Here is a 15582-nt window from a genome sequence, read left to right on the forward strand (position 1 = left end):
TACAAATAGCATTTGTTTCTATGATAATTGTCAAGATCATTCTAAATCTTTACAGAAATATGAAGGGTCAAGAATACATAAAACAAAAACAAAGAACAGAGGGGCCAAGATGGCGGAGCAGCATGGAAGTTTGTTGTTGTTGTTGTTAGCCTCTCTCATCCCTGAAATGCAACTAGGTCAACACCAAACCATCTTGCACACCTAGAAAACTGATTTTTGGATTAACAATATGTACAACTTGAACCACAGAATTCAGCAGGTATGTGGCACGGAGAGGTGAACTGGAGAAGAGAGAAGCCTTGGAGGGTTGGAAGCTGTTTTTGCTTGTGGAGAGAGGATGTAGAGAGAGGGGAGAGTACAGGAAAAGCACTCCCCGCAAAAGCAGCTGGAGAGAAAAAGAAAGAGTGGAAACACCTGCAAGGGACTGAACAAAAAAGGGAGAAAGGAGAAAGGAGAGGGTTTAGATACTACTAATGACTCTATAAACAGGAGAGCACAGAGTCTGAAACTCCACAGCTCAACCTGGCAGACCTCTGGTGGGAAGGCCAAATCCCTAGGAGAATACAGCAATGTACTAGAGATCCAAGGGCCATATGGGGAGAGGCAGTTCCTCTTCTGGGGGGGATGTTTGGTAGAGACTGTGTGGCCTCCCCATAGACAAAGTTCCCAGCAGACTCCAGAGAACAGCCACATTTGCTGGTGTTGGAATAAGGACATTAAGTGTGAAGCCTGGTGCCAGATGTGTGTTGTGATTTACCATAATCCCTGAAACACTACTGCTATACAATCGCACAAACTTTTTCAAGGGTGGCCTGGCACCTGGCCACAGTCTCTGGGCATCTGCAGCAGCATGGTCATGCAAACATTCCTGAGGGTGGGCCAGCACCAGCCATTGCTCAGGGAGACTCTCCCCCAGAGGATATGAGCAGGTCAAAGCTACAGGGCCCTCAAAAGTGAGGGGTTTGGGAACACAGCTCCATCTGAGATAAAACTCAGGTGGGAGGTGCTGCCTGGCAGGCTGACAGGTTGGTCATGGAGGGTGTAGAAGTGGGGAGTGGATGGAAGCCAGAGACAAAAGAGGGGTGCTTGATTACCAGTAAGCAAGAGCACAGATTTCTGACACTAGAGAGTAGGTAGCTGGGTGACTCCATTTTCACCCCTTCCACATATACATGCCTACATGTGCCATAATAATCAACCCCAGTAAACAAAGCAGCAATGTCTACTGGAGAATGAAGCCATTACACCATGTCTGGTCCAACTGAACCAATTGTGCTCTAGAGGAACACCACAAGCTTATCCACCTGCTTAGTTTACAGACTACAAAGTGTTTCATAGTTTGAATTCTAGGGAAAACTGGATGTAATTTCAATCATATTTCCTTCTGTTCACTGGTCCACCCATTCAATTAATTTTCTTTTTTTATTCTTAAATACAGAAAGACAAAAAAATTACTTTTATTTTCCATTTTTATAGAAAAGATTTTTAATTTTTCAAGTATTTTTTTAATTTTTTGTGAATTCTTAAATTGTATTTTACGTTCATCATTTCATTTTATTCTATTTTATTGTATTCACTTTTTAAATTTTCAAACATTTTCTTTTTTTTTTCCTTTTTTTCTTTTCTTTCCACCTTTATTCTGTTAAGCTTCTTTTTTAAAATATTTTTTAATGTTTTTTTAAATTTTATTTTGGAGAGGGAAAGACAGATGGAGTGCAAGCAGGGGAGGGGCATAGAGGGAGACACAAAATCTGAAGCAGGCTCCAGGCTCCGAGCTGTCAGCACAGAGCCCGATGCAGGGCTCAAACTCACAAACCATGAGATCATGACATGAGCCAAAGTCGGATGTTTAACTGACCGAGCCACCAAGGCACCCCAAGTTTCTTGAAACAACCAGGCCAAAACACACCTAGGATCTAGCATCCTATAATTTTTTGTGTGTTTTAATTTTTCAATTTTTGTTTAGTTTTATTATTTTTCTTCCTTAAAAATGATGAAATGAAGGAATTCACCCCAAAAGAAAAAACAGGAATAAATGACAGCCAGGGACTTAAAACAGATACAAGCAAGATGTCTGAATCAGAATTTAGAATCACAATTAGAATACTAGCTGGGGTTGAAAAAAAGCATAGAATCCCTTTCAGCAGAGATAAAAGGAATAAAATCTAGTCAGGGCAAAATTAAAAATGCTATAACTGAGCTGCAATCTCAAATGGATGCCACATTGGCAAGGATGGATGAAGCAGAGCAGGCAATCAGTGATAAAGAGGAAAAATTTATGGAGAATAATGAAGCATGAAAAAAAAAGAGGGAAACTAAGGCAGAAGAGCATGATATAAGAATTAGAGAACACAGTAAAAAGGAATAACATCTGAATCATAAGGGGTCCCAGAAGATAAAGAGAGAAAAGGGGTAGAAAGTTTTCAAGAAGTTAGATAGGAAATTAAAAAGTTCATGGAAGCCAATGAAAATGATAACACCACAACCCAAAACCGCTGGGATGCAGGAAAGGCAGTATAAGAGGAAAGTATATAGTAATTCAGACCTTCCTAAAGAAGGAAGAAAGATCTCAGATACACAACCTAACCTTACTCCTTAAAGAGCTGGAAAAAGAACAGTGAATAAAACCCAAAACCAGCAGAAGACAGGAAATAATAAAGATTAGAGAAGAAATTAATGCTATGGAAACCAAAAAAACAAAACAAAACAAAACAAAACAGTAGAACAGATCAATGAAACCAGAAGCTGGTTCTTTGAAAGAATTAACAAAATTGATAAACCAAGAGCCAATTTGATCAAAAAGAAAAAAGGAAAGGACCCAAATAAATAAAATCAAGAATGAAAGAGGAGAGATCACAACCAACACAGCAGAAATAAAAACAATAATAAGAGAATATTATGAGCAACTATATGCCAATAAAATGGGCAATCTGGAAGAAATGAACAAATTCCTAGAAACATATACACTACCAAAACTGAAACAGGAAGAAATGGAAGATTTGAACAGACCCATAACCAGTAAAGAAATCAAATTAGTAATCAAAAATCTCCCAAAAAACAAGAGTCCAGGGCCAGACGGCTTTCCAGGGGAATTCTACCAATCATTTAAAGAAGAGTTAACACCTATTCTTTTAAAACTGTTCCAAAATAGAAATGGAAGGAAAACTTCTAAACTCATTCTATGAATCCAGCATTACTTTGTTTCAAAAACCAGCCAAATACCCCACTAAAAAGGAGAACTATAGACCAGTTTCCCTGATGAACATGGATACAAAAATCCTCATCAAGATATTATCCAACCAGATCCAACAATACGTTAAAAAAATGATTCACCACGACCAAGTGGGATTTATACCTGGGGTGCAGAGCTGATTCATTATCTGCAAAAACAATCAATGTGATACATCACATCAATGGAAGAAAGGACAAAAACCACATTATCCTCTCAATAGTTGCAGAGAAAGCATTTGACAAAATACAGCATCCTTTCTTGATAAAAAACCCTCAAGAAAGTAGGGGTAGAAGGATCATACCTCAACATCATAAAAGCCATATATGAAAGATCCACTATGAATATCATCCTCAATGGGTAAAAACTGATAGCTTTGCCCCTAAGGTGAGGAACAAGACAGGAATGTCCACTTTCACCATTATTCAACATGGTATTGGAAATCTTAGCCTCAGCAATTAGACAACACAAAGGAATAAAAGGCATCCAAATCAGCAAGGAGGAAGTCAAACTTTCTTCTCAGAGGACATGATCCTCTATATGGAAAACCCAAAAGATTCCACCAAAAACTTCTAGAAGTGATCCATAAGTTCAGCAAAGTCACAGGATAAATGTACAGAAATCAGTTGCATTCCTATACATCAATAATGAAGCAGCAGAAAGAGAAATAAAGGAATCAATCCCATTTACAATTGCACAAAACCCAAAAATTACCTAGGAATAAACCTAACCAAAGAGGTGAAAAATCTATACACTGAAAACTATAAAAAGCTTATGAAAGAAAATGAAGAAGACACATGATAAAACGTAAAAGTATTTCATGCTCCTGGATTGGAAGAACAAATATTGTTAAAATGTAAACACTACCCAAAACAATCTACCCTTTCAATGCAATCCCTATCAAAATAACATCAGCATTCTATACAGAGCTAGAAAAAACAATCCTAAAATTTGTGTGGAACCAGAAAAGACCCCAAATAGCCAAAGCAATCCTGAAGAAGAAAACCAAAGCTGGAAGTATCACAAACCTGCACCTAGAGATGTACTACAAAGCTGTAATCATCAAGACAGTATGGTACTGGCACAAAAACACACACATTGATCAGTGGAATAGAATAGAGAACCCAGAAATGGACCCACAAACATATGGCAAACTAATCTGTGGCAAAGCAGGAAAGAATATCCAATGGACTAAAGAGTCTCTTCAGTAAATGGTGCTAGGAAAACTGGACAGCGACATGCAGAAAAATGAACCTGGACCACTTCCTTATACCATGCACAAAAGTAAACTCAAAATGGATCAAAGACCTAAAAGTAAGACAGGAAACTATCAAAATCCAAGAGAAGAAAGCAGGCAAAAACCTCTTTGATCTCGGCCACAGCAACTTCTTACCCAACAAGTCTCAGGCGGCAAGGGAAACCAAAGGAAAAATGAACTATTGGGACCTGCCTCTGCCCGGCAAAGGAAACAATCAGCAAAACTAAAAGGTAACCAATGGAATTGGAGAAAATATTTGCACATGACATATTAGACAAAGAGTTAGTATCCAAAGATCTATAAAGAACTTATCCAACTGAACAAAAAACAAATAATCCAGTGAAGAAATGGGCAAAAGACATGAATAGACACTTCTCCAAAGAAGACACCCAGATGGCCAATACATGAAAAAAGGCTCAACATCACTCATCATCAGGGAAATACAAATTAAAACCACAATGAGATACCACCTCACACCCATCAGAATGGGTAACATTAACAACTCAGGCAACAACAGATATTGGCGAGGATACAGAAAAAGAGGATCTCTTTTGCACTGCTGGTGGGAATGCAAACTGGTGCAGTCACTATGGAAAACAGTGTGGAGGTTCCTCAAAAAATTAAAAGCAGAACTACCCTATGACCCAGTAATTTCACTACTAGTTATTTATCCAAGGGATACAGGTGTGCCATTTCAAAGGGGCACATGCACTCAATGTTTATAGTAGCACTATCAACAACAGCCAAAGTATGGAAAGGGCTGAAATGTCCATCAATGGATAAATGGATAAAGAAGATGTGGTGTGTGTGTACACACACACACACACACACACACACACACACACACACACAGTGGAGTATTACTTGGCAATCAAAAAGAGGGAAATCTTGCCATTTGCAACTACATGGATGGAACTTGAGGGTATTATGCTAAGTGAAATTAGAGAAAGACAAATATCATATGACTTCACTCATATGAGGAATTTAAGATACAAAACAGATGAGCTTAAGGGGGGGAAGCAAAAATAATATAAAAACAAGGAGGGGGACAAAACCTAAGAGACTGTTAAATACAGAGAACAAACAGGATTACTGGAGGGATTGTGGGAGGGGGGATAAGGGGCATTAAGGAAGGGTAAGGGGCATTAATGGGTAATGGGGCATTAAGGAAGACACCTGATGGGATAAGCACTGGGTGTTATACATAGGGGATGAATCACTGGAATCTACTCCTGAAATCCTTATTGCAGTATATGCTAACTAACTTCATGTAAAATAATAAATAAATAAATAAATAAATAAATAAATAAATAAATAAATAAATAAAATTTAAAAAAAAACAAAGGGAAGAATAACAAGAGCAAAACTATAAGAATTATACTACCTATTATAACAACCTATTTAAAAGTTGTATTAGTAAAACAGTATGGGATTAGCACAAGAATAGACACATAGGATAATGAAATAGAAAAAAGTTTGAAATCAAAGTCAACCAGTTTATAACAAAATAGATACTATAAAACAGTAGAAACAATTATCTTTAAAATAAACATTGCTGTTTTAATTATATTTCCATACAGCGAAAAGTTATCTTGACCTTTATCTCATGCCATATACAAACATCAATTCCACACAGATTAAAATCTAATACATTTTTGAAAGAACAGTAAGATAAAATTTTAGTAAGTTTTAAAATTTACTGAAAACATAGTAAAAAGTAAAACAACAATGTTAAGAACATGAACAAAAATCCCATCTTTTTGGCCCTTGAATAAGATTTCTAAAACAGGGACCTAATTTAAAGGTAAATAATAGACTAGACAATAGGAAAATTAAGAGTTTTCATTCAATAAAAAATAGGCTCATAAGAATGAAAAGGTATATCATAGGATGAGACTAAGTATTTCTAACACATACATAACAAAAGCCTTATGCCCAGAATATATAAAGCACTATAAATCAGTAAGAAAATGACATGGCAATAGAAAAAAAAATGGACAAAATACTTGGACAAGTACAAAAAAGGGTATCTGAATGGCTAATATATTTAAAAAGACACTCAATATAATTATTCAGAGAAATGCAAATTATATCATAATTTATCACTACAGTAAATCAAAAAAAAAGACAGAAAACAGCAAGTTGGGAAGGATATGGCAATCAGAATTCTTTTAGTACTTATGGGAACACAAATGCATGTTTGTGAACACTTTGAAATGCTGGGGATAGAATTTACTGTAGCTGAACATAAGCATATCCTAGGATCTAACAATTGTATTCCTAAACGTATAACCAATGAAAATACATGATACGTTCATGAAAAAGAAATATTAAAGTGTTTGTGGCAGCACTATTCAAAGAACACCAATAAGCTGAAAAATGGCAGAATGGTGAAATAAATTGCAGTCTTTTCTCACAATGAAATTCTATGCAGCAATGAGAATGAAGACTGTAATTATACACAAAAATATGGGTAACTCACAAATGATAAAAGTTAAAGAAGCTATATAGAAGAGAATGTATATTGTTTGATCCAAAGATGATATATATGTGAGTATATGCACATACACACACATACATATACATGTATATATAGAGAAGAAAGTTGTGGGGTTTTTTTGGAATAGTGACCAGAAGTAGACAAAGTAGGATCCTGGAATGCAAGCATTGTTCTGTTTCTTGATCTAGATTTTTGTTTTAATAAGCTCATTTTATGAAAATCTATTATCCTAAGTGACTATAATATGTGTACATAAATAATGTATATTATACTTGAAAATTTTTAAAAATTGCAACCAAAGAGGGGTGCCTGGCTGGCTCAGTAGGTAGAGCATGTGACTCTTGATTTCTGGTTGATGAGTTCAAGCCCCATGTTGAGTATAGGGGTTACTTAAAAATAAATAAAACTATTTTTAAAAATTGCAACCAAAGAAATCCAGGTGAATTGATTAGGTGTTTCAGCAGTAGGCTGGAATGAGAGAGGGCTAAACAAGGGACCATCAAGGACTTCCCATTATAGGGGATGAGTTTCTGTTGCAAGGACTAGACACTGGAGGCAGGACACCAATCAGTCAAAGTGCTGGAAAATGAGGGCAAATGAAGAAGGAGTTGAAGAAGGAAGCCAAGGAAGGACCTCAATCTTAGAGGCATATGGGAACCTGGACAGGAGGGGAAAATGAGAGTCAAACACAACAGGGATACTGTTGGTGGGGAATTATCAATTCTGTATATCTGACATTTGTAGATATAATAATCAGTGGCAGTACCAATTACTCCAAACACCCACGGTACAAATACAGGCACAGATGTGTATACTCTTCTTAGCTGAAACCAGTTAAGAGTTCCTGAGGTTTTCTTTGGTACAAGGAGTATGCTCCTTCTGAAACCTTGCTAACAATGGATTCAAGAGAGTCAAACTAGAAAGCAAGGATCAAGAAGGGCATACTAATGAGTTTTCAAACCACATGGGATTCAACCAAGGTCACAAGTCAAGGAAAGTAACAATGTAGATCAGATGATTAAGAAACCCAGCTAGCCATAGGTCCTGGACAAACAGGAGATCTGGTACTGACCAGAGCTGGCTTTACAGGCTGTTTCCTATTTGTATCCAGAAGACACGCTTAAAGATTTGAGAAAAGAGTAGACAGCCTCTACCATAGTGTTTCTGTAACATTTGACTTCAGGACCCTTTTACACTCTTAAAAGATATTGAGAATCCCAAACAGCTTTTGTTTATGCACGTGTGTAATTTATGTAATTACTGTATTGCTGTATAATAATTAAAACTGAGACATTTCTAAAAACCCTTGTTTAAAAATAATAAAGCCATTACATTTTAACATAAATTACATGCTTCATACAAAGATACCTATACTTGGAAAAGCAACAAAGAGGGTCAGTGTTTACATTTTACAGCTCTCCTTACGGTCTTAGTGGAAATAGCTGAATTTTCTCACCTGCTTCTGCATTCGTTATGTTTCAATACCAAACTATATAGCCTCTGGAAAACTGCACTCTTCGTTCATCAGAAAATGAGAGTTAAAGAGGCAAATGGTATCTCAGCATTACTGTGAAAATTGTTTTCATATCGTAGACTCACTGAAAGCGTATCAGGGAAGGCCAAGGAGCCCCTGGACAATGCCTTAGGAATCACTGTTTCATTCAATGCCAGTGGATTTCAGAGCTGGGTATGACTGATCCTATAGAAGCAAGTTTCCTGAACCCACATTCAGCTGCCACAGCATGGAGCTTAATATTTTTGAAAGAATACAAAAGTTAACTCTCAAAATAATCTATCAGAGAAAAGCACATTTGTCGACTGGCTGGCTATAAATGGCAGATAAATTTGCCATTGAAATGAGGTAAATCTTCCAAAACAAGGTTCAGCTGTCATCTTTATTGATGCTTCAGAAAATCTTTGGCTAAAATAGAGGAGTATTTATAAGGACATTGATGGGAAATATTTGTAAGAAAAGAAGAATGTAAGAAAATAAAGGTGAGCTTTAAATAGGGATAATGGAAATTTAAGTAAGTACATGGACATATGAGCAGAACATTTTTTGGGTACATTTGATCATAAAGAAATTCTATTTTATTAAGTATATTTTAGGCAAACCATATGTTATGTGTCAGAAATGATTTGTGCAAAGTTAGTGGACTTAAGACAGCGTGTTTGATCAATAATTTATTCTGGAGGAGTGAGTTAGAGAGGAGGTTGCACATTTATGATTGTGTGACCACAGAGAGGGGCCAAAAAAAAAAAAAAAGCTGGACTTAAACCAAACTACATGATACCACTTCCATAAGTCTTAAGTTTGATCTTTTATAATCACAGAAAGGACAAGATTTTATAAAGTGATGTATAGGAGTTGCCAGTAAAAAATATTTTAATGGCTTTTGTCATCTATCAATATTTCAGATAAAATGGTTATTGTAAAAATGAATAGACCAGGTGGCAATGAAACCCTGACTTCTTCTCATTGTTTGTATCTGATGCCATCACCATACAGACAAATCTCTGGAAAGCCCATTCTCCTGATGGGTTTAGCTTTTATTGCTATCCTTTTGATTGTCGATGCTACCAAGGAAATATTGAGGTGACAAATTAAGTAAAAATGAGAATGAAAGAGGCAAATAATCTCTTTATTAATATTAGTATTTGTCTAACAGAAATAACTACTTGAACTCTGCAGGATTGGGAGAGGGACTTCTCTGGGATAAAATTAGAAATCAGTGTTGTCAGTTTCTTAATAAGCAGAAGTCTGAAAATAGAGAAAATACTGCAGGATTTTTGAAGTTTAATTCTCATAACATTTTAAGATTATAGATTTAGATATTTTCCTTTTAAAGTAGCATGAGTAATGCCACATTGCATCACACACACACACACACACACACACACACACACACATACAGACCTCATTTATTTGAAAAATAATTAATCTAAAATTAATCTGAGACAACCTTGAAAAAAACAAATCAAGAATTCCTTAACATAAGCTAACCTTATTGGCGACATAAACTATAGAAATTCTGATTTGACATGTTTCAGAATCAGATTCTGAACTTTTATGATCAGATCACCAACTTTTATTATCACCAAAATGAAACGTTTAAAAGTTCAAATGGATATTAAAGATGACCTGAGCTTTGCCACGTCCAAGTCAAATCAGAAGACCAACTTCTCATTCAAGTCAAATACCAGCAATTTACTCATTAAAAATATACGTATATATTTCTATTTGGGTGTAGTCAGCTCACAATGTTACATTAGTTTAAGGTGTACAACATAGTGATTTGGCAAGTTTATACATTATGCTGCACTCACCACAAGTATATCTACCATCTGTCACCATACAACACTATTACAATACCATTGACTATATATCCTATGTTGGTCCTTTTATTCCCATGTATAACTGGAAGCCTGTACCTTCCCACTCACCTTCACCCCTTTTTCCCATCCCCCTTTCACCCTCACTCTAGCAGTCATGTTTGTTCTCTGTATTTATAGGTCTGATTCTGCTTTTTGTTTATTCATTTAAGCATTCCGCACATGAATAAAAGCATATGGCATTGGTCTTTCCCAGTCTGACTTCACTTACCTAATACCTTCTAGGTCCATCCATGCTGTTAGAATTGGCACAAGTTCATCTTTTGTTATGGCTGTGAAATATTTGTGTATGCATGTGAGTGTGTGTGTGTGTGTGTGTGTGTGTGTGTGTGTCATTTATCCCTTCAACTATCAATGGACACTTAGGTTGCTTCCATATCTTGGCTTTTATAAATAATGTTGCAATGAATATATAGTGTACATATGCTTTCCAATTAGAGTGTTTTTCTTTGGGTAAATACCTAGTAGTGGAATTAGTGGGTATATGGTATTTCTATTGTTAATTTTTTCAGGAACCTCCATACTATTTTCCACAGTGGCTCATTTAAATATATTTTTTAAACAAAATTAACTTTCCTCCTTTGGGTTTTACTTGTCCAATTTGCATTTATTGTTTTTAAGGAAGCCATTACTTTCATTTCAAACTTGGAGTATGGCAATATTACTTTCAAACCAACTTTATACTTTTTACAAAGGAAATCTATTTCCAATACAAACCAAAGCAAATATCATGAAATTATTGTGTTTATGTATACTATATTTGGAGAGAAAATAATGGGCAGGTCCATAATTTACTGTCATGTTCTCACATTATATATAAAACAAAAAAAAAATAAAAGCTATATTTTTATTTGATTAACATAATTAACTATTGTTGAAAATATTTTAATCAGCTTATAAGATTTTAGACATGTGATGTTTAAACCTTTTTGAGGTTTGGGGCGCCTGGGTGGCGCAGTCGGTTAAGCGTCCGACTTCAGCCAGGTCACGATCTCGCGGTCCGGGAGTTCGAGCCCAGCGTCAGGCTCTGGGCTGATGGCTCAGAGCCTGGAGCCTGTTTCCGATTCTGTGTCTCCCTCTCTCTCTGCCCCTCCCCCATTCATGCTCTGTCTCTCTCTGTCCCAAAAAATAAATAAACGTTGGAAAAAAAAATTAAACCTTTTTGAGGTTTTATTCAGGATGCTGTCTTGCCAATTTGTACCTGGAAGAAACTTGAGAATAAGATGGAGCTAATTTCATGTATATCATTCTAGAAGGAGATGGTCTTCAAAAAATTGTGGATAGCTTCTTAAACATTTAAGCCACATGCTACTGGATTTTAACAAGTGTTATCTACTAACACTATGCTACTACTACTGTGGTAGATCCTGTATTAGAACGTTTTATAATTACTAAATATCTATTTGTTTCTTAGTGTTCAACAAGCCTTGTTAGGGAACATTTTAAGATAACCTACTTGGAGAATATAGCAAGTGACCAGGAAACAATATAAGCTAGAGTCTATTTTGGGACTATTCAAGGAAGATGGGTTTAGGAATTCAGAACAGAGAAAATCATAGCAGAGACAAATCAACTGGGTGAGACTTTATGGAGTAAAATGGATACACTCAATGTTGGACAAAAAGCAAAGACAGCATTTGGCTCATTTGAGGAACAGCTAAACAGTAACAAGTAAACTGGTCAGAATATCTGCGGTTATCCACAGGCAACCTGGTGTTGCTGACACGTATGGGGCACAGAACAATCAAGTAAGAGTACTAAGGGATAAATAACTTAAAACAGGGACAACCAAGGGATGGGGTGTGTTTCAACTACCCACCTGGGAGCAGTTTGAAAGTAGCAAGAGTTTGGTGGCAGTAAACATAATCATAAGCCTGTTGAAGTTTTATCAATGCAATGCTATCAAAGCCTGACTAAGTTGATATTAATAATGTAAAGGAAGAAACACATATGAAGGACTATAAAGGGAGATCCTATTGACAATTTATTGTATATAGGAAGTAAAACTATCTTCCCAACAGTGCAGTTACTTTTGAGTATGCCTATATTATATGAATTATCAATTCCATCTTCCTTTTTTGCTTATTTTTCCAATTTAAGAGCAGGAACATATGTAAGGGACATAGAATACAAATATTAAAATTTCCCCCCATTTAATTGTTATTTCTTCCTACTTAGACTATTCATATCAAATTTAAAGGTGTTTGTAAAAAGTATATATAAGAAATATTTAAGTTTAAGGTGTTTATTGTTTCTACAAAAATAATTCCTAAACTATGCCAAACATGATTTGCTCAAATTGCTTTATGTAGATTCCTATGTAACAGAAACATTCATGTGACACTTTGAATTTTTCAACAGTTTGCCAGTGAAATGAATACTCGTAATATACTATGTTTAATTCAGTGGGATAAAATTCTTCTGTGTAGAGCAAAACAGACCCTCAGTTGTGGCAAAGACTAAGAAGAAAAGCAAGAAAAAGGCTAGGTTTAATTTTACCAGATAAAGTCCTCTATTTAAAATGAAATCCTTGACTTAAATGCTATAACCCATTTCCCGACAACATTCAGAAACAGAGGCTACGATTGATGGACAGAAAACTTTTAAAGAAACAGGACAATGTTTCCAACAGGTAATTGGTTTACTTCAGTAGTAAAAAACTGTCATTGACTTTACTAAAATTTCAATTTGCTTTTTAGCCATTGCAATTTTAGGTAATTAATTTTCCAATATGCTTTTGGAAAGCAACTCTTAGGCCAAGAAAGAGAAATAGGTAAAATCATCCTTTAACAAGGATATTGCTTTATTTTGACATGCACATCTGGAATCATCTATCATCCTGTGGAAGAGTCCTTTCTGTTTCTGATTTAGGAGACCAGTTTTATGATCTGAAAAGCCTCAAGCCCAAAGCAATGATTCTGATAAAAAGAGGACTTGAAACTGTAAGGGAAAAAATTACATACACTTCTATTTGAGGGTTATGATTATAGCTATAACCAAAAACAGTTACCCTGAAGCATCAATAAATGTAAGCACTAAGCCATGTGTTCAGGGTCTGAAAGAAATCAACAAGTGTCTAATGATGGCCTTGTATAGACATAGGATTATTATTCTTCCTGTAAGTAGACAGTATGGTTTCTGTATCTATTAATATAAATAACTTCAAAAGGAGATAAATCTGTGGATGTATTGAAAATGGGGACTATCAGACACTTATGTTGAGCACTAAAGGTACATAATAGTGATTTTAAAAAGTCAGCTTGGTTTTTCTGTGGCTCCACAATTTGTTGTATAAATTTCAGCGAGTTATATTACCTGCACTTTTCTGATCTCCAAATAGAGATAACAATAATAATAAAATACAGTATTGTTATAAGGTTTGAATGTATTTCTTAAGGCTTTCAGAACAGGACTTACTTCCACACACTTAATAATGACAGTGGTCATGATTGAAATTATTCTTCACTTATTAATATACCTGATATAGCCAGCCTTTGTTATCTGGAGTATTATAAGATTTCCTGGAGATTCAGACCTGAAACCAGACCTGCCTGAAGTATGAAAAGAACTGGGGGGAGGGACTTCATGACAGATGGGAGTAAATTCCACTCTTGCAGTTAGAATTTAGTATATTGGGGCAGCTCAGTGGCTCAGTAGGTTGAGAATTAAGGGTGATGGCTTGATTTAGGCTTGGGTCATGATCCCAGGGTCATAGGATCAAGCCCTGCACTGGGCTCTCCACAGAGCATGGAGCCTACTTAAGATTCTCTCTGTGTGTGTGTGTGTGCATGTGTGCTCTCGAAAATTAAAAAAAAATAAATAAAGTAGTGACACGGGGGTGGCTCAGTTGATAAGCAAACAACTCTTTATTTCAGCTCAAGTCATGATCTCACAGTTCAAGCCGCATTGCGCTCTGTGCTAACAGCATGGAGACTGCCTGGGATTCTCTCTCTCTCCCTCTCTCTCTGCCCACCCCCCTTGCTATTTCTCTCAAGATAAATAAAACAAACTTAAAAAAATAGCATCTGGTGAGCAAAGTCACAGATGACTAGGGATTTTCTTTGTTTTAAAAGTTTATTTTTGAGAAAGAGAGACAGAGACAGAGACAGCAAGCAGGGGAGGAACAGAGAGAGAGGATCTGAAGCAGGCTCTGTGCCCTGACAGCAGAGAGCCCAATGCAGGGCTCAAACTCATGAACCGTGAGATCATGACCTGAGTCAAAGTCAAATGCTTAACCAACTGAGCCACCCAGGCACCCCATGAATAGGGATTTTCTAATTTTACAACATTCATTCAGGGTGTAGAGTCTCTAAACAGACAAGTAGAGGAAAGTTAAGAGGGAGTCCATGCAGGTATTGAGCATAGCTGTGACTGGGGTTAAATCCTAAAGCCAGCCAATAAACCTTAAATTCCCTAAAGTCCAAAGTGTCCTTCAAATTCTCACAGCAAGATAGTGCTTTGTAAAACTGCGTATCATCTCCCAATATCACAAGCCCCATGCATTTAATCTCTCCTCTTCATTTGAGCACATGATGAAGCAGTTCAATGGAATTTGAGACCAATGTTGCAATGGATATATAAAATTAAAACCTAACTCAGTGTGGTTAAGAATATAAGGAACATACAGAAATTTGAAATCTACCTAGGAAGCAACAAATTCTGATCTTTCACATCTAAGTCATAGGTGTATGATTAAACTGATAACATTTGAAAATTTTTCTCTCTAAATACATGCATATGACACTATGTCTTTTATATTTTTATAATCAAATTTGCAAAGAAAGTTAAAGAATTAAATATTTTTACCTTCATAAGAGGACTTTTAGTTTGCTTGCATAGGTAGAACTATAGCACCCTGGGGTATTCATTTCCATAACCTGCTTAAAATCTATGTTTCTTTACCTGCTTGCTTACACTTCACTTTTTTTATTATTCCTCTTTCCCTTCATATTATGACCTCAGAAATTCTCGGATCTATTTAAATATAACATTCCACTTTTTCCTCAAATTCATCAGAGTATCTAAACATTGCTGGACTAAAATGTATGGCCACGTCGCACATGCTAGCCATGCACACACATAGCTCGGGTCTCCCTTCAGGAGAACTTGCTGCAGTGAGCACAGTTGACTGCACGCCCCCAGTGGCAGCACCAACCACTTCTCTAAGACTCTCATCCAAAGCTGAGCTCCCCCTAGGACACC

The sequence above is a fragment of the Prionailurus viverrinus genome, chromosome C2 (genome assembly GCF_022837055.1).
Source record: "Prionailurus viverrinus isolate Anna chromosome C2, UM_Priviv_1.0, whole genome shotgun sequence".
Taxonomy (NCBI): Eukaryota; Metazoa; Chordata; class Mammalia; order Carnivora; family Felidae; genus Prionailurus; species Prionailurus viverrinus.